Genomic DNA, 24,911 nt, shown 5'->3' with positions numbered 1-24,911 from the left:
ATTCTGCTCATGTAACCATTCTTACAGGAAAAATTAAAATACCTACTTTGATTTCATCATAATTTTGTGTATTTATTTTTTGAATAGGTAACATTACTTTTTGAGCAGCATCTCCAACTATTAATATTAAAGTGTGCCCCTAACTTATTGGAGTGGATGAAGTTATGTGGTATTAACATGTCTGTAAGCTACCCTCCATCCTACCTCACACCAAGCCAAGAGGAAAATGCTCATAGTTTCTTACAGTTTTCTGTTTAGTAAAAATTAATTGCTGGTATGTTTTGGGGAGATACTAAGTGTTCTAGTAGTAGCTGCCATGTTTATGATTACAAACCCTCACTCCCAGGCACCCGTGATCCTTCTTACCTACTTCTCCTTTCTTTCTGCTGGACTTATTACTGTCTGTGATATAATTTAGCTTACTTATGTTTATGTTTGTTGTCTGCTTCTCTCTTCCCATGTAGGCTCTTTGGAGGCATCCATCCTTGTTTAGTCTGCTCATATGGTATGTGCCAAGTGCCTTGAACAGTGTCTGGCACATATTTGTTAACTGAATGAATCACTTTCCCTTTGGTTCTTACAAGTAGAGGTACATTTCTTCTGGGAAAAAAATACTCAGCTAAGCAGAGTAGTTGTAACGTTTAGAGACTTCAGTTTCTGGCACTGTGGCAGATTAGAGATTTTTTAAAAACTCCCAATTATGAAATATTGAAAATACTGGACCAAATATTCAGAATAGCTTTTCAGTGCATAATTGAGCTGACAAGAAAGTAAGGGAACTCCTTAAAGGCCCAAAACAAGAAATCTTGAATCTAGAGAGGCTGACTTTTGGTGGTGCTATCTGGGGTACTCACGTCTGTGGATCTCTGGAAGCCTAGAGCTTTGGCAGGGTAGCCATGGGGTACTGGACAGAATCTAGGGATCAAGCAGGGTGAGACGTAAGATCCAGAGATTCTTAGGAAGCTGGCACTCCCTGAAAGGTGTTTGTGGGTAAACTAAGGAGGAAAAAAATCCCACTGAGCAGGGATGGGGAAGTAGGGAGTGAGAAGAGTAGGAGTAGGGTAAGGAGGGCTGCCTGCCTCAGCTTATCTTTCAGTGAAGGGTTAAATGTCTCTCCTGAGACATTATATCTGCAAATTGTTCTTACTGGATTTGGGGACGGAGTTCATACTGCCTGATAGATAGACACACACATACACACACACACGCACACCCTCAAATCCCAAGCCAAGAATTTAGTGAAAAAGGTAAGGGACCTGAGAAGCAAACCATATTCTCTCTGGAGGAATATAGGAACACAGGCCTCAGAGAATTGACGCAAATAAAAGTTTCTGGGAACATGAACTCACAATTAAAAAATGAACAAAAATACTTCAAACAAGCCACAATGATTTAATCTGCAAAAATAGGAAACTTTATAATCAGAGATTCTAAAATTGCAGATACTGGAGTTGTTAGATACAGAATATAACATGAATAAGTTTAATGTGTTAGCTGCTATCAAGCTTACCTCCAACTCACGGTCACCCCATGCACAACAGAACAAAACACTGCCTTATCCTGTGTCATCCCCCTAATCGGTTATGGATCAGACCTTTGTGATCCTCATAGGTTTTCACTGGCTGATTTTCGGAAGTAGATCGCCAGGCCATTCTTTCTAGTCCATCTGAGTCTGGAAGCTACCCTGAAAGATGTCAGCATCATAGCAACACAGAAGCCTCCACTGACAGACAGGTGGTGGCTGTGCATGAGGTTCATTGGCTGGGAATCTAACCCGGGTTTCCCACATGGAAGGTGAGAATTGTACCACTAAACTATCAGTGTCCTCTTAGTATGTTTAGAGAGTATAAAAACATGCTTAAGGAGCAAGAGGCTATCAAAAATGATTAGGCAAGCAGAAATTAGCAATGTTTAAAGGAAGTGCTTCATACTGAACAGAGGATTTATTCCAGCAAGGCAAGACTGGTTCTGCATTAGAAAATCTATTAATGGAATTATTCACATGAATGGTTTAAAGTTGAAAAATTGTATGATTGTTTTAAGAGATGCAGAAAAAATGCAAGAAACCTAAAGAGACCTACATAAATTAAAAAACATTCTATGCCCATAGATTGGAATACTTAACATTATAAAAATGTCAATACTACCCAGAGCGATCTAGAAGTATATTGCAGTCCGATCCAGATCCCAACAACATTCTTTAACGAAATGGAGAGACCAATCTCTGGCTTTATATGGAAAGGAAAGAGGCCTCGAATAGCTAAAGCAATACTGAAGAAGAACAAAGTAGGCCTCACACTTCCCAACCTCAGAAATTACCCTGCAGCCGCAGTAATCAAAACAACCTGGTACTGGTACAACAACAGACACAGACCAGTGGAACAGACTTGAGAACCCAGAAGTAAATCCATCCATCTTTGGACAGCTGATCTTTGACAATGGGGGAAGAGAGAGTCTCTTAACAAATGGTGCCGGCAAAACTGGATATCCATTGGCTGAAAAATGAAGCGGGATCTATACCTCACACCATACACAAAAACTAACTCAAAATGAGTCAAAGACCTAAATGTTAAAATCAGGGCTTTGAACTGGTTCAAAACAGTTCCGTCATGGCCAGCGGAAATGCTTTGAATGTGTGTCAGCCACAGTCTTTGAGCGGGTCACCATTGCCTGTCTCCTAATCGAGTCAGAAGCCTGCAGGCAAAAGATCTGGTTGTTATGCAGTGTGTGCGCTGCTCGTGTTTCTGTCGGCCACAGCTGAACCATTTTGAACTGATTTGAAGCCCTGGTTGAAACGAAAACTGTACGGTTCCTAGAAGATGACATACGGACAAAGCTAGGGATCCTTTTTTGGCAGAAATACACTGTCAAACACAACTAAAAATGCACAAACAGCAGAAGAGAAGCTAGATAACTGGGACCTCCTAAAAATTAAGTACTTGTGCTCATCAAAAGAGAAAAAGTATGGCACTGAGCTCTGGGGAATGCACAGAGAAGGAAAAGTAGGGAAGAGGGAGTCATAACAGACTTTCATTTACTCTGCAAATTGTTTCTTCCTCATTCCTAGCCCAGAGCCAAGATGCTCGTGATTATTAGCCATTAAAATAAACACATTGCTGTCGAGTTGATTCTGACTCATAACGACCCTATAAGACAGAGTAGAACTGCCCCCAAAGGATTTCCAAGGCTGGACATCTTTAGGGAAGCAGACTGCCACATCTTTCTCCCCCACGGCGACTGGTGGGTTCAAACTGCCAACCTTTTGGTTAGCAGCTGAGCACTTAACCACTGCACCACCATTAGAGAGATGCAAATCAAAACTACAATGAGGTATCATCTCACCCTTGCAAAAATGGCACTGATCAAAAAAACAGAAAACAACAAATGCTGGCGAGGTTGCGGGGAGATTAGAATTCTTACATACTGCTTGTGGGATTGTAAAATGGTACAACCGCTATGGAAAACAGTATGGTGCTTCCTGAAAAAACTAGAAATAGGAATACTTTACAATCCAGCAATCCCACTCCTAGGTATATATCCTAGAGCTCTGAGCAGTGACACGAGTGGACATATGCACACTCATGTTCATCGCAGCATTATTTGCAATAGCAAAAAGATGGACACGACTGAAGTGCCCATCAGCAGACGAATGGATAAACAAATTATGGTACATACATGCAATGGAATACTATGCAGTGATAAAGAGTAATGATAAATCCGTGAAACGTAACATGGATGAATCTGGAGGACGTTATGCTGAGTGAAATAAGTCAAACACAAAAGGACAACTATTGCATGATACCACTTTAATAAGAAGTCAAGAATAGGTATACACACAGAAAGCAATGTTCTTTGATGGTTACCAGGGGAGGAAGGGGAAATCACTTGCTAGATATTAGACACATCTTAGTTCTGGTTATGGGAAAGACGGTACACAGTATGGGGGAAGTAAGCACAACTTGGCCAAGGTAAATGAAGACACTGAGAGGTACATAAGAATAAAGGACAACTACAGCAAATGCTGTAACATATACAATTGTGTAACAACAGTAATAACAAGCAAAAAATATGCGAGTGGTTACGTAAGTAGATATGTATCTTGTATGTGGGAAGGCATATGGGAGTGCATGCATGTGCTTATATAGGTATATTTATGGTCATGTGTATATGTACATGTTTATGTCCTGCATATATATTAATATATACAATAAAGCACATAGGGGACACAGTTATGGATACTTCCTAGACATACCCAAACACCTTGTGGGATTGACTTACTGTGTTTAAAGGGTCAGGACCACAGTCTTGTGGGACATCTGGGTCAGTTGGCACAATTCAATTCATGAACATAATGTTCTGCATTCTAGTTTGGTGAGTAGTGTCCGAGGTCGTAAAAGCTTGCGAGCTGCCTTCTAAGATACAACTAAACTGTAGAACAAAAATCAAATTCATAAACAAGATCAGACTTACTGGAATGATAGAGACTGGAGAAACCCCTCGAGACTATTGCCCTAAGATACCCCATCAACCTGGAACTGAAGCCACTCCCAGAGGTCACCTTTCAGCTAAATAATAGATTGACCTATAAAATTAACAGTAACACCCCTGAGGAATGTACTCCTTTAAGCAGTCAACTATATGAGACCCAAACGGTCAACATTTACAGAAAAGCAAAGATGAGAAGGTAAAGAGGGGCACATGGGCTGGAAATGGTGAGAGTGCTGACGTATTAGAGGGATTGTAACCAGTGTCACAGGACAATTTGTGTATGAATTGTTGAATAGGAATTTAATTTGCTGTGTATCCTACTTTCACCTAAAACACAATAAAATCTTCAAAAAAAAAAGTGAAAGGCAACATAAAGAGTATGAAGAAATAAGAATGACTTTGAGGGTGATGGAATTATTCTGTACCCCAATTGTGGTTATACTTCCATGGATATGTATATCTGTCAAAACTCATCAAATTTTGCATTTTAACTGGGTCCAGTTTACTATGTATGAATTATTCCTCAATAAACAAGTGTTAACATCTTAAAAAAAATAATTTCGTTTTTAGGGGAGAAAAAAGATACAAAAAAGCATTTATTAAAATCCAACAATCTTTTATTATCAAAACTCATACCAGACTTAGAAGGGAAATCCCATAGCCTGACAGAGAGCATCTACCAAAAACCTATAGCAAGCATCATACTTAGTGGAGAAACATTAAAAGCATTCTTTTAAAAATCAGGAGTAATATAAGGATGTTCACTGTCATTTCATCTCTACAGAACAGCACTGGATATACTAGCCAATGCAAAAAGGCAAGAAGAAGTTACAAGACTGTAAGGAAGGAGCAAAATGGTCACTCCTTACAGTCAGTATATATGTAGAAAATTCAAGAGTCAACAGATAAACTTTCAAGACTTGTAATAGTTTAATAAGTTGTTAAATATAAGATAAATATAGTAAAATCAGTTTTGTTACTCTGAACTAGTAGCATACAATTAAAAAATTTTACAATAGCAAAAAAACCCTAAGGTTAAATATAAAAAGAGGTGGCAAGATCTTTATGTAGAAAGTTATATAAAAACAAAAACTCGTGCATCAAGTCGATTCTGACTCCTGGCGACCCCACGTGTTACAGAGTAGAACTGCTGCATAGAGTTTTCTTGGCTGTAATCGTTACGGAAGCAGATTGCCAGGCCTTTCTTCCATGGTACCACTGGGTAAGTTAGAACTGCCAACCTTTAGGTTAGTAGCACCACCCAGGGACCTATAAATTCATTGTGATTTCAGTGAAAATTCTGAAGGGTATAGTTTTATTTGTTTTTGTGAAACTTTACAAGTTTATTCTGAAATATATTTGGAAAAGTAAAGGGACAAGAATAGCCAAAATATTCCTGAAGACCACTTGGCCTGTCAGATTTTAAGATGTAATGTAAAACTTTAATAATTGAGTTAGTGTAGTATTACGGCAAGGATAGACAACTAGATAATGGAAGGAAATTGTGGCAACAACAGAACTGAACATACATGGAAACCTGATATATGGCATAGCTGGTGTTAAAAATTAAATAAGGAACTAGAACACTCTTTAAATAGTATTGAGATTATTTTTTAGCCACATGGAAAAAAATAAACTTGGTTTCTTTTCTTATACCATATTAAACCATTTCCAGATGGATTAAAAACTTAAATGTAGAAGGCAAAACTTAAGCCTTGAGAATAAATATTAGGGAGTATTTTATGGTTAGGGGGGCTTTCTTAACTAGATGCCAAAAGCACAGTTACTGAAGGAAAAGATTAATAAATTTGGCTCTTTTAAGATCAAGATCTTTTGTTTTTTGTTTACACCAAAGAGAGTATAAAGACTAGTCGAAAGAAGGGGAAGATATTTGTGATGCGTAAAACTGACAAAGAATTTTTAATCACAGTAATGTATGTGTGTATATACACACACATACACGAGGTAGCCATGGGTCAGAATTGACTCAGCGGCAACTAACAGCAACAACAACACACACGTGTGAAAAACATCAATGGGCAAAAGAAAGGAAGAACAGGTTCACAGGAGGAAAGTGAATGGCCAGTAGTGAACAGCTGTGATCAAGGAGATGCAAATTAAAGCTACTGTTGGCCCGATTAGGGTCTGTGCTCTGGAGCAGTCAAGCCAATGAAACGTACTCCAAGTCAGAGTGAGAAGGTTTTATTTAGGAGGTGTCCACCACCAGGGATCCAACAGCAGCACAGGTTGTCTTTGTGGAGTCCCAAAAGGCATTTGTACATTAGAGCTTATATATGATTTTTACAAAGTTTAGAAGAAGTATTATTCATTACAAGGTAATTAGAAGAGACTCTTTATCATACTAAAGAGATATAAGCCGGACATTTCCTTATCAGGCTATAGATGCACATATTGGACATCTGGGCTCTAATCTTCCTGTGGGGGGTCAAAACAAAGTCATTAACAAAAGTATGTGGAAAGGAGAAGGCAAACAAAAAAGAAAAAAAACTTGTAGGTTCATTATGGCATTAGTTACGTCAAGCTCTCAGTCGCCCATTTTGGAAAGGAGAAAACATGCTGAGGAGTATTAGAGTCACACTACATTGACAAAAATGTAAGAATATCAGGTACACTACTACAGTTCTCTATGGTAACCGTCAGCAAACTTTCTGTAAAGGGCCAGATAGTAAATCTTTTAGACTTTGCAGGCCGTACCGTCTTCTGTTGCAGTTACTCAACTGTAGCATGAAAACAGTCATAAACCATATGTGAACAAGTGGATGTGGCTGTTTCCCATAAAATTTTAACAAATATAGTAATTTGTGGATCCCTGCTCTATAGCACTAAAATTAATGAACTATTAGTACATCAAGAGCCCTGGCACAGTGGTTAAGCACTCGGCTGCTAACCATAAGGTCAGTGGTCCGAACCCACTAGCCTCTCCTCGGGAGAAAGATGTGGCAGTCTGCTTCCATAAAGATTACAGCCTTGGAAACCCTATGGAGCAGTTCTTCTCTGCCCTGTAGGGTCGCTATGAGTTGGAATCAACTGGATGGCAATGGGTACTAATACATCAACGGATTATTCTTAAAAACAATGTTGGATTTAAAAGGTTGTAGAAGAATACACGCGGTAAGATTCCATCTGTATATATATATTCCAGAGGCGAACAATATAAAGGGTACAGATTTATGGATTTTACTATGGTTACGGGGATACGACTGATTTTGAATTCTGGCCTTGACTTTATAGTCTGTGTGATTTTGGAAAAATTATTTAACTTAAAATTTCAGTTTTCTTGTCTGTAAAATGGGGCGCATAACAGTACCTAGCCCGTTGAGTTGTTGGGAGGATTATGTTGTATAATGCCGTAAAAGTGCTTATTGTTGTTAGTTGCCATAGAGTTGGCTCCAACTCATGACGACCCCACGTACAATAGAACAAAATGTTGCCTGGTTTGTGCCATCTTCATGATTGTTGGTATCCTCAAGTCCATTGTTGCAGCCACTGTGTATTTTGAGTGCCTCTCAACCTAGGGGGCTCATCTTCCAGCATTGTATTGGACAGTATTCCGTTGTGATCCACTATATTTTCATTGAGTAATTGTCAGAAGTAGGTTGCCAGGCCTTTCTTCCTAGTCTGTCTTAGTCTGGAAGCTCTGTTGAAACCTGTCCACCATGGGTAATCCTGCTGGCATTTGAAATACTTGTGTCATAGCTTCCAGCATCATAGCAACACGCAAGCCACCACAGCACAGCAAACTAACAGGCACTCAGTAATCGTTAGCTATGCTTTTTTTCCCCTCCTTTAGTGAACTTCAAACTTATATGCCTTTTAAAAGGAAGGATAACCTTTATTGCTTTGGGAACTTTTAGGTCTGTTTTTTAATCCAGCCATGTACTGTAATTGGCTAATGTGACTAGTACTAAGGCTTGGAATGTCCTCACTCTGAAGCCTTGAATAATGTTTAATTTGTTTTACTTAGCAGTTTGTAAGACTTTCTAATATTTTAGTTTTTGTATTTAAATCACCAAACTCACTTACTCTAGCTTACTAAATCCTTGACAAAAACAGCATTCAAATGTCACTTGACCTTTCTGTAGCATTTCACATTGTCAGTAACTCCTGTATTATCCTTTGGTTTACTCTCCAGATTATTGTCTGATCCCTCAGACCTTTCAGTTCTCTAAATATTTGATGTTCTACCCACCTCTAAAACTTCTGACACTTCAGCTTCTTCAACTGAAAAATGAAGATAAAGCCTACCTTAAAGGGTTGTTGTTAGAATAAAATTATCTAGTCCATAATCACCCACAAATGAACCCCATACACAGGTTTTGATTCATTTAGGCTGAGACAGGTCTGACATGAAAACAAAAACTTCATAAGTAGTTCCTCTCCCATTTGAGCAGCAGTGATAACATGAATGTAATGCACATGGAATACTGCAGGCATTCAGTTTCTCCTTCCAGCTCTGTCTGTGGCCGCTGTTCTTGACACCTGGCTGTTGGACCACCTTGATTCCTTTATTACAGGTATTCATATTGACTGTCTCCTCTCTAAGGTCAGTGACATTGATTAACTCATCTTTATTCTCCCAGGATCAGGCAGAGTACTTGACATATGGTAAATAGGTTCCTAATAAATTTAAGTCAAATGAATGAATGTATACATGACTTGGTCTTATTCACAAAACATCAGTGTTTGCAATATTTGGCCTGCCAAAGTAGGATGTTAAATCCATTGGTAATTCTAATTGAGCTTTCAGCTATCTGAAATACATATGAAAGCTGTTCCTTTGTTTTAACTTAGCATTTCAGAGAATTCTAACATATGTAAACATATAGGGAAGAGTAAAATGAACCCCCTTAAAACCTGTATCAGTCCTCCAGATTCAACAGAGACTGAGATTTTGCCACACTTGTTTTCAGTCTCTCAGTCTCCCCCTCCCTCCCTCCCCTACCCTTGAGTCCAGCATTTTTCAGTGTGTATCTCTTAAGGTGAGGACATTTTCATATATATAACTACAGTGTTGTTATCATTCCTAAATAAAATGAACAATAATTTCTTATCTGATACTCAGTCCATAGTCAAACTACCCCCGTGGTTCCTAAATTGTCTTTTTGAGTTGGTGATTCAGTAGATTCAGAAATCAAATAAGATCCACACACAACATTTGGTTGTTACGAAGAAGCTATTCTTTTTTAAATTTTTTTTTAATAGTACTTTAGGTGAGGGTTTACAGAATAGTTTCTCATTAAACAGTCAGTACACATATTGTTTTATGACATTGGTTAACAACCCCACAACGTCAACATTCTCCCTACTCGAACTTGGAGGACCTTTTTTTTTTTTGGTGAAAATATACATAGCCAAAGATACACCATTTTAGAAATTTCTGCATGTACAATTCAGTGACATCAGTTACGTTCTTCCAGTTGTGCTGCTGTTCTCACTGTCCTTTTCAAAATTATTCCATCACCATTATCTTCAACTCACTGCCCCCTAGGCTTCCCATCAGACCTTTTGAGTTACTGTTATCAGTTTGATCTCACATAGATAATTGTTTTTTTTCTTTGTACATTAGATGAAGATTTACAGAACAAATAGTTTCTCATTAAACAGGTAGTATACATATTGCCTTATGATAATGGTTAACAACCCCACAACAAGTCAACACTGTCCCTTCTCAACCTTGGGTTCCCTATCATCAGCTTTCTTGTCCCTTCCTGCCTTCTAGTTCTTGTCCCTGGACTGCTGTGCCTCATTAGTCCCATTTTGTTTTATGGGGCTGTCCAATCCCCAGCTGAATGGTGAACCTCGGGAGTGACTTCACCTCTGAGCCAAAAGGGTGTTCAGGGGCCATACTCTCGGGTTTTCTCCAGTCTGTCAGGCCAGTAAGTGGTCTTTTTGTGTGAGTTACAATTTTGTTCTATATCCTTCTCCAGCTCTGTCTAGGATAAAGAAGCTATTCTTAGGAAGAAATCAAACAATACTTAGTTTTTATTATTTCTCTCCCTTTTTACCCTTTGTATAACTCTCCCTTAAGATTAGGTTTCTTTATAATGAATCTATAAACTTTGCTATATGAGGTAAAAGTTTCTTCTCCCTTAAGACTTACTTTGCTGGTCTTTTCAGTGAATCAGGCGCTTAGTGTGCATACTCCAGTTAACAGCACAGCAAATGCAAAACTGAAAGTTATAGTTAAATTTAACTGTTCTCTGATCTTTCTGGTGCAATGAGGTAACGTGGTCAGTACTATTAAGATTTTTTTAAGCTGTAAAATTATATGTATTAAAAAGTACATGTTCTTTGATAATGTGTAAGCATATCTTTTTAAATTTATTGTTACCCTTCTTGAATTTATGGTTGTAAAAAGGAAGCCTAGACTAGGTTGTAACATAGTATGTGTGTTTGGAAAAGACTGCTGATGACCGAACTTACATAGTTCTTAAATTCTCAAAAGCTGAAGTGGAGAAATGTCATCTGCAAAACATTTATCTCTTAGTTAGTTACATTTCTATCAATAAGAAAGACAAACGTGCAACTGTTTAGTGTATTTAAGAAGGAAAGGAGCATAACCCAAGTGTTTAGAGGCTTTAACAAAATGCAATTTTGAGAATTAGGTAGGATTTTAAAAAATTATGTAGAAGACATGTTTTGAGTTGTTAAAGTGAGTTAAATAGTATGATTAGTTCTGGGACTTCTTCCCCAGTTATATTGTTAAATAAAAGCTTCACTGCATTGTTTTTGTTCTTTGTTTTGTTTTTTGTTTTGGGAGGATTCTGAGAGCAGGAAGCAAATCCTATAATCCGCCCCCCAAATAGTTGAAAAAAATCCTAAAAGTGGGCTTTTGAGGAGTTACCTTCTAGTAAAGATTTTAACTAGTATCTATGTAGAAGCTATCCCAGACGACAGGAAGAACACCGTGGGGGGAGTGAGGCAGAAAATAGCAATTCACGGAAACAGAGGCCAGAAAGTTGAGTAAAATCAGCAGGAGAGAATGCAGAACAACCACTGTAGTTATAAACCAAGAAAAGAAGTTAAATGGCGTTAGAGAGAAAACAAATAGGGGGAAAAAACCCATATAGTAAAGTGCTAACTGAAAGGAAACAAAAGGTATATGTATTTTGCAGTGTGCGGCACCTGTGAAAAATCTGTGAAATAGAATTCACGACTAACTCAAGCACTGTCTTTCCAAAACATGCTAAATGAACAGTTCGGGTTTTTTTGGCCTGTTTTTTCATATGGTAACTAAATATTCCAGCCATTAACTTGGGCCGAAATCTAAAATTTACCCCTACCTGGAATTTTTGTTTTTACTTGGTCTGTTAAGAAAATTTTAAAACCTGTCGCATCTCAAAAGATCTCTTAAGTTTAATATCCAAGCAACATCAGACAGAAGTAGTTCTGAAAGTTGGCCTACACAAGAGAACCAGAGCACCTTCATGTTTGCGATTGTAAAAGACAACCAGAATTTCTTCTGAGGGTGCTGTCCTTTGATATTTTTTTTCTTCTCTCTTCTCAGATGATCCACTTGTGGAGGAGGAAAAGTAGGGAAGAGGGAGTGACAACAGAGATTTCCATTTAGCCTGCAAATTGTTTTTAGTCTTCCTCATTCCTAGCCCAGAGCCAAGATGCTGTGGTTATCTTACAGCCTTGTTTGTTATTCATACTGGCAGTGACGGTTCTGGTGGTAGTACAGTAACTGCTCTCAGAGTTTGGCCCGGAAATTTCTAGCGAATTTTTTATCCACCCTGGTTGGCCACCTCATGTAGTATACATGTTGCCTTTGTATTTTGGCTTGATCTGGGGGCCAGCAGTTATCTGTGGAAGTACAGAGGGTGAGATAAGGAACAGTCAAGTACCTACTTCTCCCATACTTTTCTTCTGTAAGTAAGCATTAGGTTTGGCTGCATCTGAAAGCTCCCTCCTTCCCCACCCCTCTCAAAATGAAAGTGCTTTAAACAAGATAGAGGTTTGTTTTTCTGTCAGTAAAAGAAGTCCTGAATCACATAGTCAAGAGTGGATGTGGCAACTGTGTGGTCATCAAGGACCCAGAGCCTTGCCTTTTGTCTTTTCTGCTTTGCAGTTCTTAGCTGTGGCTTTAATTCTCAAGATCACCTTATTGGTTGCAAGAAGGCCCTTGCAGCTCCATCCATCTGGTTTACATTCCAGACAGCAGGATAAAGGAAGGGAAAAGGGCAAAGGGATCCATGTGCCAGTGGAGTCAGTCCCCCTTAAGTACCTTTCCCATAAGCTCCACTTGATGATTTCTGATTTTATCTTATTGGCCACTCTCATCTACCAGGCAGGCCTGATATGTAAATTGTCCCTGTAATTTACATGGTTTTATTAGGAAGATTGAAGAGGACAGTAGATATTGAGTGAGCAACTAGCAGTCTGCCACAGTTCAGATCTTTTATATAAAAACAGTTCCAATGTAGTTGAAGCCCTTTCCTTCCTCCTCAGAAATAACTACTATCTGAATTTGGTATATTATTCCCATGATGTTATTGTTTACAGTGTATATTTGTGTCCATAAGCAGTATCTTATTTTTATGTTTCACAGCTATGTAAATGGAAACATAATCTTTTAAATTTCTTTTTTTCTCCTTCAACACTATTTCTGAAGTTTACCCATATCGATGAGCATAATTCTAGTTATTTGTTTTAACTGCTGTATAGTAGTCTGTTAATATAGTTAATTTATCCATTTTCCTCTTGATGTACATTTAGGTTGTTATTTTTATTCATTTGCCTTTATAAACAAGCAGTTTATGTCTTTCTATGTGTCTCCTTGTACAGATGTGCAAGAGTTTCTCCAGGTGTTACCTAGAAGTGGAATTAGTGCTTTCTTCAGCTTTACTAAATGTTGCCAGGTTGCTCTGAAAGTGACTGTGCCAAATTACACTCAGACCAGCAGTGTATAAGTGTCCCCATTTCTTTACTCATTACCAACACCTTAATTTTGCCAGTCTGAATGAATGTCAAATTCATTTCCCTGAAATCTACTGAGGTTGAGCATATTTTCATATGTTCATTGGCTATTTATGGTTCCTTTTCTGTGATTTGCCTATTCAGATTTTTTGCTTATTTTCAGTTGTGTTGTATTTTTGTTGTTTGTTTGATTTTTGTTTTGGAAAAGTTTTTAGGTAGTGATACTAATCCTTTATTGATTATTTGATTTGTGCATACTTTTTCCCCTAGTCTTTAGATTATCTTTTAGCTTTGTGGTTATATAGAAATATTTAATTTTCCTGTGGTAGGAATTATTTAGTTTTTTCTTTCATAGTTTGTGCTTTTTGAGTATTGCTTAAGAAATTCTTCTCTACCTAAGAACATGAAGATATTTGGCTGTATTTTAACGTTTTAGTGATTATATCCTTAAATCCTTAATCATCTGGAGTTAATTTTTGTATATGGTGCAAGGTAGGGATTTTATTTTGTTTTTTCATATGGATGAACATTTATTAAATAGTCCATCCTTTTGCATTGATATGTAGAGCCACCACTGTCATATGTCAGGTTTGCATATTTATATAGGTCTGATTTTGAGCTGTCTATTCTATTGGTCTGTTAATCTGTTTTTGGTCAGGTACCACATGGACTGAATTGCCATAGCTTGATATATGGTAGAGTTTTCTCACATTGTTTTTCAAAATTGTTATTAGCTATTCTTGACTTTGCTCTTCCGTGTGATTTTTAGGATCTGCTTCTAAAGTTGAATTAAAATTTCTGTTGAGATTTTGATTGGATTGGAAATACGTTAAGGTTTGCAGTTCAAACCCACCCAGCAGTACCGTGGAAGAAAAGTCCTGGCCATTTGTTTACATTAAGATTACAGCCAAGAAAACCCTATGGAGCCAGTCCTACTCTGTAACACGTGGGGTCACCATGAGTCAGAATCAACTCAGTAGCAACTAAGAACAACATATAGATTTATATCGGTGGAATTTTGCTTCTTCACTACAGCAAACCATGAGCATAATACTATTAATGCACCCACGAGCATGGTATTTCTTCATTTTTTAAGGGTTTTCTAAGCAATTTTCTAATTGTTATTACTGCAAAAGAATTCAATTGAATTTTGTGTTTTGATCTTGTATTAGGCAACCTTGCTGAAATTTCTCATTAGTTCTAATAGCTTCTCTATATTTTCTATCCTTATTTTTTGTTGTTGTTTTCTTCTTTCCAATTCTTAATTTTTTTGTTTCTTTTTCTTGTTTTACTTTGTTAGATAGGATTTCTAGTACATCGTTGACTGGAAGAAGTGATTGCAGGCATCTTTGTCTTTTTTCTAACTTTAAGGGGAATGCTTCTTACAGTTCAACGGTAAGTATTTTGTTTGCTGTCGGTTTAGGGCAAATATTCTTTATCAGGCTAATGTTCTTTCCTATTTCTAATTTCCTAGGACTTCTTTTATCTTTTTTTTCTTCATATCATGAATAGGTGCTGAATTTTATTAAATGCCTTTTCCATATCAGTTAAGATGATCATATGGTTTTCCCACTTTAATCCTTTTAACATGAAGAATTACATAATAGAGTTTCTAAATATCAGTAAATCATTATCATCCCGAAAAATATTAACAATAACTTCTTATTTTATAAAATTTCAAGTGAATGTTCAAATTTCCCTGATTGTTTCATGAATTTTTGTTACAAGTGTTCAAATCAGGATACAAATAAAGTCTATACATTTCAGTTGATTGATATGCTGATTAAGTCAGTCTCTCCCCTCACCTCCTTTAGTAACATTTTACTTTGATATACGTAATTTCAAACTTAAAGAAAATTTGCAAGAATACTACAGAGAACACCTGTTACCTTTATGCAGATTCACCATTTGTTTATATTTTGGTACGTTTGCTTTATCATTCATTTTGTCTTGAAAAAGGAAGGAAGGAGGGAGTAAGATAGAGATGATGGTGCTTTATTCTGTGCTAGTTTTTAATTTATTGTCTCTCAGCTACAAACCCACTCTTCTATGCTGTCTGCTTTTTTTTAATATTGGAGATAATCAGTTACCAACCAATTGCCATTATGTCAGTTCTGACTTATTGCGACCCCATGTGTGTCAGAATAAAACTGTGATCCACAGGGTTTTCAATGGCTGATTTATTTTGAAGTAGATTGCCAGGACTTTCTTCTGAGGTGCCTCTGGGTGGGCTCACACCTCCAGCCTTTTGGTTAGCAGCGCAGTGAGTTAACCATTTGCACCATGCAGCGACTCTGTAAATCATAGCTCTGCTTTTCTAGCTGGCACCCAGTTCAGCTCTGCCAACAGAGGGCACTAGAGGGAAACTGCAGAGCTACAGGAGGGAGACAGGACTTGCTCCTTCCTTTCTGCTTGCTGCTGTCTTTCTGTGAGCATCTCCCCAAGGGCTTCTTCACCCAGGCAGCGGCAGGTCATCCCATGGTGGCAGCTGAATCCACTTTGTAGTTTTTCTAACACTTGCAAAACCAGCCTCTTCATACTCCTCTCAGAGAAACCAATGCCAGCTGGCCAGTGCCCCTCCGTTATATGTCTGGGCTCAGGCTCAAAGCTCAGAGTCACCACCCAGCCAAGTAGTATCCCTTCCTTACAAGTCTGAGTTTCAGCTCCAACCTCTAAGCTTCCAAATTTCAGTTAATTCTAAGCTCATCTCTTTGGTCCCCCAGGTTCAAGGGAAGTTGCTACTTTTAGTGTTCTCTTGTTACTTTTCAGTTACCTAGTTAATAATTCTTTGTATTAAATTATTTCTGTTCATGTAAATGATGTGGTTTCTTTCTCCTGACTGAACCCTGGTCCAACACAACAGACCTTCAAATATAGACTTTTGAAATTGTTCTGGTTGTGTCCTGGTATCGAATTAAGTGCTGAGCTCCTTGGGAAGCTTTCAGTGGGAAGTGGGTGCCAGTAATTCCTAACATGCAGTGGCGTCATATTTATCAAATTATCACCCGTGTTTAATTGAGATGAAATGTCAGCTGAAGCAAATGACTTGGGCGGGGGTCCAAATAACTGCTGTACTTGATTATTATGGCAGTAATAATGACTATAAGGACTATGGTGTTGAATGATCTCTTATGAGGGAACTAGAGCTTATTTTCTCAGCTTCATCCCACAAATTTTATTTTATTTTATTTTTATTGTTGTAATTAAATGAAGTTTACATTTCAAGTTAGTCTCCCATACAGAATTTTTTTTTTTTTTTACATACATTGTTACGAGACCCCAACTGCTCACCCCATTCTGCGACAGCACACTCCTCCCCTCCGCCCCTGATTCCCCATGAACATTCAACCAGCTCCTAACTCTGCCTTCCCATCTCACCGCTGGACAGAAGCCACACCTTTGGTCTCTTGTATCTACTTGGCTAAGAGGCGCATTCTTTACAAGTATCACTTTATGTCCCACAGTCCAGTCCAATTCCTGTCTGAAGAGTTGGCCTCAGAAATTGTTTTAGTTCTGGGGTGATAGACCAGGGGCCATGCTTTCCGGGGCGCCTCCTGTCTTAGACCATTAAGTCTGGTCTTCTTACTAGAATTTGAGTTCTGCATCCCATCATTCTACTTCTCCATCAAGGAGACCCTCTGTTATGTTCCCTGTCAGGACGTTCATTGGTGGTAGCCAGGCACCATCTAGTTCTGGTCTCAGGCTGATGAAGTCTCTGGTTTATGTCATCCCACAGATTTTAATATGTTTTAATTATCATTCTGTTAGAAATATTTTCTAATTTCCCCAGTGATTTCTTCTTTGTTGATTCGTTATTTACAAATGTATTATTTCATCTAAAATGTTTGAGGGTTTTGTCGATAATTGTTTTCTTATTTAACTCCACTCTGGAATTTCTGAGGAGAATATTTGATTCTGTCACATGTTATTGAACCAGTAGTGTTAATGATGAACTTCATTTGCTCTCATGGACTTAACCCATCATCAGTTCGGTGAATTTTTGTCAAAGAGTTGAATATCCTGATTTGCCCTACCACAAAGCAGTTCAGTTCAGTGGCCTAACGGTGGTAAACGTTAATTGTGACTTTTTGAACTCGGGCAGAGAACAACATTCTGTTGTCTCCAGTCTGCTGTTGTAACCCATCAAGTGAATTTTCCGTTTCAGGCTGCATTTTTGTGTTTAATATGGTTCATTCTTATGATTTCTTTTTCTCTGATGAGAGTTCCCTCTCTTCGTTTATTATCATTAAGTCCTTGAATATGTGTAGTAGTTGCCTTATAGTCTTTGTCAACTAATTCCAATATCAGGGTCATCTGATATTTAATGACTGTTGACTGCTTTTTTCCTTGATTATGGGTCATATGTTCCTGTTTCTCCTCATGTCTAGTAATTTTTGACTGTATTGGATATTGTGGATATGTTACAGTGATCCTCAATTCTGTTTTTTTCCTAATGAATGTTGATTCTTTGTTTCAGCAGGCAATTAGCTTGGGTGCATTTAAACTCCAAACTCTCTCTCTCCTGCATTTGGCCAGCTAGTATCTGCTCAATTCTTTCAGCCATCTAGCTGTTGCTTTTCATCTCACCTGTGTATGTGTGGTTCAGGAGCCAGCTAAGGATTAGGGTAGAGTTTGTATGCATATTCTGGGGTTCCCTCTTTTCTAGGTTTCTCCTCTTACTTTCTAGTTGCTCTACTAGCTCTAAACCTCATCTTCTGATGCCTCAAGCCAGTTAAGACTGTGACTTTTTTACTTTCAGCTACTCTGCACAGTGTAGGCTGGTGTGTGCCCTAAGGCAACAAGCCGCATACATAAAGGCAAATTCCATCCCTCTTTCAAGGTTTAAGGAGCCCTGGTGGAGCAGTGGTTAAGCGCTCAGCTGCTAAGCGAAAGGTTGGCCTTTCAAACCCACCAGCTGCTCTGTGGGAGAAAGATATGGCAGTCTGCTTCCGTAGAAACCCTAATGTTGGGGCAGTTCTACTCTGTCCTATTGGGTCGCTGTCAGTTGGAATCGACTCAGTGGGAGCGTGTTTGTTGTGTTTCAGGGCTTGGCTTCCCTCCAGTTTCTGACTTCTGGTTGTTCTCCAGTGCCTTCAAATAGTTTTTTTTATATTTTGGCCAGAGTTTATAGTTGTTATTTGTAGAAGGGTTAGTCCAGTACAAGCTACTCCACTTCTTCTGTGCTTAAAAGTTTCCCATGCTTTCACTTCTGACTTCTCTGTTTTTGGTGTGTCTCGTAAATAGCTTCTAACTTTTATTTAAAAAAAAAAAAAAAAAAGTTAATCTGACAACTTTTAATGATACATTTAGTCCTTTTATCTTCATTTTGATTAATGATATATTGGGATTTATGTCTACCATTTCATTTTGTGCTTTCTATTTTTCTGGTTTTGTATGATTTTAAACTCCCTTCTCATTTTTTAAAAAAAAATTACTTGAATTTGTTATTCCTCTTTTCTTCAACTTTGGTTTTTAAGTTAAACATTCTGTTTTTATTCAGTTTTTACCTTTAAATCTTTCAATATGCATATTTGACCTGAAAAAGTCTAAAATTAATCAAATATCTTGACCTCCTAAATACAGAAACCTTAAAATGCTTTAACTTCAGTTACTCTTCTCCTTCTTATGTAGTATTTCTTTCTGGTATTTTCATTCATTTGTTTAACAAATTAATTAGTCAGCTTCTCTACCGTGTGCCAGATACTATTACAGGTGCTACAGTAATAGCATTACACAAAATAAATTCCTGCTCTGCTGAAGCTTACACAATTGTGTAATTACATATATTATGATGTGAATTCATAATCAGTCCCGTAATGGAAAGTAAAGCATAATGAAAGGATAGATAATGACATTGGGGTGGGGGTACTATTTTGTGGACGAGTTTCTGCTGTATTCAGACATTTTGTAAGAATTTTATGGCTCAGGTATGAAAACACATAATTCCCGTATTGGAGGAGCTTGCAGTCTAACCAGAGAGTTCCAGGAAGAAAATATGGATACGGGAGCCATCGGCATGTGGTAGGTGAAGCTCTGCGACTGATGAGCTTCTCAAGGAGGGTGTGCAGAGTCAGGGCCCCTCAGGACAGATCCAGGGTAGAGGAGGAGGAGCCAGTAAAGAAGACTGCAAAGCATGTCAGTAAACTAGGAGAGCAAGGAATGACTCTGGAAGCCAAGAGAAGAAGAGGTTTTATTTTATTTATAGCCTGTTTTATTCCAAAAATAATGTGAGATAGCTGAGACATCAAGTAAAATGAGGGTGAGAAAAACACTAGTGTTGGTAGTTAGGAAACGAGAGTGATTTGATCAGTAAATGGTTTCATTGGAGTGAAGCCGTACTACAGTGGGTCGAGGGATTGAGAGATTACACATTAAAGGCTACTTGCACAAAAGTGGTGAATGAAAAAAAACGAGAGAGGAAGATAATTTGAGGGAAAGACGGCAGTATATGGAACACAGGACTAGGGTTGGTGTTGTGGCAAAAATACAAGCAAAACCCTGTAGATTTGGGGCTCCTTTGCTGGAAAATCGCTTGGGCCTCTGGCCTGGAAGAAGTTCCTGTTGGGCCCTTTCCTCCCCAAAAACTGTTCCTCAGGATCCCTGGGGTTTTCCAGTGCTGGCGGTGGCAGTGTTTTTCCTAGTGTCTAAGTCCATGGTTGTAGGGAAAGATGCATATTTTCTGGAACGCCAGCACTGCATTGTATTGTAATGGTTTGGTATTAATGACTTCCCTTGCCATTGCCTTTCAGACTCCTTAGCATGATAGTCAGGATTTTCCCTGTTCTGAACACATCCCTTCAACCAGTCTCCCAACTCTCGTGCTTGATGTTCCCTAGACATTCCCTGCCTTCCTGTTTTATTTAGCTTGCACTGTTTTGTTCACTTGGAATGTCCTTTTATCTTTTACCTGTCTAACTCGAACCAATTCCCCAGTCACTTCTCCCCACTGATTTCTCTCCTTTATGCGCTGTAAGCGCCTTTTGCAAAGATACAAAAGCTTTTTGTAAATTGTGAAGTGCCACACAAACTTACCTTGTGATCTGTCCTACTAGAGTGTAAGTTCACTGAGGGCAGGGACTGAGCCTTTTCATGTTTATGTGTATCTGACCACTTAGTATAGTGTCTTGTACATAGTTGGCATTCTTTAAAATTTGAGTGAATTAAGTATATGTGATTCTGTGATAGATTAAATAATGCTGTATCCGAGATAGGTCTATCATATACCAAATTCTAGTTTGTAGTTACTAAATGCATATTGAAATTTTACATCTATACAGTCTCCTCTGTAAAGATTGTTGTTGTGTGCCATCGAGTCGATTCTGACTCATAGCGACCTTCTATGTCAGAGTAGAACTGCCCCATAGAGTTTCCCAGGCTGTAATCTTTACGAGAACAGATCACCAGGTCATTTCTCATCTGTAAAGGCAGATTCCTTAAATAGAATCCTCCACTGGTTAACATCTTCACTTTTTTCTTTGTAGGATACACGCCTATTGAAATCAGTAATTGTAGCTTGCAGAGTGGTATATTGGAATGTTTTTGACTGAAGTAACAGAACACTCAAACAGTGAGTGCTTTATCATCTCACATAACCAGAAGTCTGGACATAGGTGGTTTCAGGTTTGTTCTGTTCAGTGGCTCTGTGATATCATCAGGGTCCCGTGTGCTTTCCATTTTTTCCTTTGCGGTCCTCACATGTTGATGATGGCTTCCCTCATGGCCTCTACTTGAGAACAGCACTTCTGGATATGCTGTACAAGCAATAGCCAAAGCAGGGCTTCAAACTAGTTCATTCCGGTTTGAACCCCTGCTGAGAATTTGCATTTCTCACAAGTTCCCAGGAAATGATAAACCAGGTGATTCTTCATGTATAACTTCCTGGGAACTTGTGAGAAATGCAAATTCTCAGCAGGAGTTCAAACTGGAACAAACTGGTTCGAAGCCCTGATCCAAAGGCAGAAAAGTTTAGTTTTTCTTGGTGCCTCTCTGTGAGGGAGCAATACTTTTCCTGACTACCTTCCAGCAGACTTCCCCTCAGGTCCCACTGGCCAGGCTTGGGTCACTTGTACTGGCAAGAGGAATAGGAAGGCCATGGTTGGCTTGGACCAATCAAGAAAAAACCCCTTGGGGGGCTTATTGAATGATCACTTGATTCAATCAGAGCTATAATGCAGTGAAAAGATGGGGGTAGAGTGGGGTAAGCAAGGAACAATATCTGTGGTAAGCCACAGATGGTATGTGTCTTTGGCCTTCCCATTTGAAAAGTTAGTATCCTCATAGATTTTTAAGAGGAGGAAAGAGAATTTTTATAGTATTTGTACTTAGCTTCGTGTTTGATCTCAGTAATACCTTATTTGTTGACTCATCCATGTAATAGACATTGATTGATTACTTGTGTCCCAGGCACTGTGCTCAGCACTGCAGAAGTACCTGAATAAGATAGGATACTTGCCCTCAGGTGCCAGCTGGCTTATAGTCCAGTTGAATGAGGTAGCTGAGGTAAGGGAAGAGGATAGAGTTATTCTGTAATAAACTGATATGAGGAAATTTATTTTTCAACAGGAGATGTGGGACATGTGGATTTGGGATATGAATTCATTTGAAAAACCACTTTGGGGTAAGTTGATAGTTGGGAGTAAATGAATTCAGGGTTGCTTTTACTTCTCTTTAAACTGATGTTTGGTCTTATAACTCTGTGGGTTTGGAATCTTAGAATGATTGGACTTTATGCTTCAGATACACTTAAGAATCCGATTTAGTAATTTGAGAAATGTAACCATTAAGCATAGCCCCAGTTGCAATTAATTAGTGCAGGTGCACTAATTACTTTTCATTAAGATGGTCAGTTTGAAAACTAAATGAAAACCAGGTTCAGAAATAGAAAGATGCTTATTATGTAGAGTTTAACCTGCTTGAGCTTATCCAGTGGTTCCATTATGTGGTCTGGAACTCACCACAGAGCCAGCGTTGAAGATACGGGTGAGAGTTTGTCTCTGAGCTTCTCTTTGCAGTACTCCAAATGGCCATTTAAATTTGCATTGCTTTAGCACTTATATAAGAGGTCCCTGATTGTTTCATCTAAGAAAGTGCACCACTGAATATTAGTGTGTACTGAGAGCCTCCGTGGTGCAGTGGTTAAAGCGCTCAGCTGCCAACCAAAAGGTCGGTGGTTTGAACTCACTAGCTGCTCTACGGGAGAGAGATGCGGCAGTCTGCTTCCGTAAAGATTTACAGGCTTGAAAACCCTATGGGGCAGTTCTACTCCATCTTATACGGAGGTTGATTAAAGGAATAGATAAAAAGGCCCAGATTTATACTGGTAAAGTAACATGACTAGGGTCACATACTAGTAAGTGTCAAAACTGAAGCTATAAACCAAATTTGAACTTAAGCATTTGTCCTAATAGACACTCATTTCTGTTTTAACATGCTGCTTATGTCATGGGTCCCAGGAACACCCCCAGGTCCTCTGATTCGTTAGGAGAAGTCCGGACTCAGCATATAGTTGTACTCATGGGTGAGTTTTCTTACATTGGAAGAATACAGAGCAAAATCAGCAGAGAGAAAACATGCATGGGGTGAAGTCAAGAGGAGTCCAGATGTAAACTTCCAAGAGTTCTCTCCATGTGGATGTGCTTAATTCTTCCCACAGTAAATCTGACAACATGTGAAATGTTGTCTGCTAGGGAAGCTCATTAGAAACTCAATGCCCAAGGTTTTTGAGGGCTGGTTACATAGGCACCCTCTGCCTAACATGTACCAAAATTCCAGACTCCCAGAAGGAAAGCAGGTGCTCAGCACAAACGATATGGTTTGTATGAACAGTTTAGGCAGAGTGAGCCACCTTTATCATTTAGGGAAAGTTTTATATCAATGAAGGAAACAGTTTACAAGTTCCCAGACGCTAGCCAAGGGCCAACCTTGCAAGCAGGCATAGCAGACTGCTATGTTAACTCCGTTTGCACACTGATTTGTTCATTTAAGGAGATTGTGATTATGATCATTTAGCTTCTGACAAATAAGGAGAGAAGTAAGTATTATGGCAACTGAATTCTTTAATGATGTCTGTTTTGGGCATCCCAATGGTGATTGACTGGAAGGACTCACACAACTCAACATAAAGTTGTATTCATGATTAAGATTTATTATAGTAAAAGACACAGTGCAGGAATAGCAGGAAAAAAGATATACACAGGCAGAGGCTGAAGAAGTTAGGGACAGACTTCAAATCCTCCCTCTGCAAGGGTCACGTAGACATACTTTTCTCTCCAGTTGTGAATCATAGAGACACACGCAAAACATCTCTACCCAAGGAAGCCCACACAGTCTAAAGTTCTTATAATAGGAAGCTAGTCACGTAGAGAAATTTGCATACCAGCCATGGTAACTGAAACTTGGGACCCCAGACCAGATACCAGGTATACATCATAAATCTTGTTGTTTACTTTAAACAGTGCTGACGGCCTGGTACAGCGTTACCCACTGCCTCAGACGTACAGAGTAACATCTTAACCAGTGGCTATATGAACATTCTAGGAGTTTAATTCTCAGAGTTTGGCAAGTCATTGCCATGACTCCAAGGCATCCCCAGAGATTAGCAAAAACTGAGTAAAACAGACCTGCTGTGTTAACTCTTTCCTCACAGTAGCCTATACGAAATAATACGGCATTGGCTGAATGCAATATTTCATGCTAGATTTATTCTTTAGAATATAATATTCTAAACTCAGAGAAAATAATTGGTAGTAGAAATAGTTGGTAAATTTCACTTGGAGGGAAAGTTTATAGATTCTTTTATTTTAGGGATTTATATATAAGGGTGACTTTTAGATTTCCCATTTTGTCCACAACTGTTAATATCGTGTACCTTTGTATGTTATCTTAAAGAATACAGAAATACAAACTTAAAAGTTAACCTAAGATATTTCAAAATTAACCTTCATTTTATGAAGTTGTAACCGGATCCTTCCAGGTCTGCTCAGCGCGGCTAGAAAGACATGAAGTGGCGAAAGCGGAAGAAGCAGCTTTATTTAGTTGGCCAAGTAAAGGAGCCCACCAGGACTTGTGTCGCCAAGGTGGCTACCTGAGCAATGGCCTGCGGGGTTTATATGGGTAAAGTAAAATTCACTCTGGGTCTTCAGGGATGCCCCAAGGTGGAGTCAGCCTGTTGATTGGTTTGGCCTATAAAGGCGTTCCTGAGGCGGTCCGATCTTCTGCGCCTGCTCAGTCTAGGATGGGGGCCACAAAGATGGGTGTTCTGCCCACGTCGGGGGCGTAGACGGGGATGTGTTTTTCGGCCTCTGACGTCGGTAGGTCATTCAAGGGACATGGTTGTCGGTACTGCACATGTCAGGCTGGCCAAACCTAGTTTCAGATCAGTTTTGACTGGAAACCCCAGCCTCTTGTTTTTCTTAACTGAGCCGGAACCGGAAGTATACCTAAATCAGGAGATACCTTTAAGAGGGGGTTAGTTCCTACATTAC

The 24,911-nt window shown here is 38.8% G+C and overlaps 1 protein-coding gene across 3 annotated transcripts in view; it reads left to right on the top strand.

The window, feature by feature from the left end:
• Positions 1-24,911, top strand: part of GALNT1 (polypeptide N-acetylgalactosaminyltransferase 1) — a 112,850-nt gene that overhangs the window by 31,615 nt on the left and 56,324 nt on the right. Inside the window, exons 1-3 of one of the 3 annotated variants that reach the window (XM_023735446.1) lie at positions 14,807-14,823; positions 20,910-21,048; positions 21,991-22,045. The exons of 1 other annotated variant lie outside the window; for it this stretch is intronic. The gene's annotated coding sequence lies outside the window, so the exon portion shown is untranslated. Of the gene's footprint in view, positions 1-14,806; positions 14,824-20,786; positions 21,049-21,990; positions 22,046-24,911 lie in introns of those variants that run through there. One more of the 3 variants, XM_023735445.1, reaches the window with a different exon arrangement.

Source organism: Trichechus manatus, unplaced genomic scaffold (genome assembly GCF_000243295.1).
Source record: "Trichechus manatus latirostris isolate Lorelei unplaced genomic scaffold, TriManLat1.0 scaffold00078, whole genome shotgun sequence".
Classification (NCBI taxonomy): domain Eukaryota; kingdom Metazoa; phylum Chordata; class Mammalia; order Sirenia; family Trichechidae; genus Trichechus; species Trichechus manatus.
This window is presented reverse-complemented; position numbering and strand designations above follow the sequence as displayed.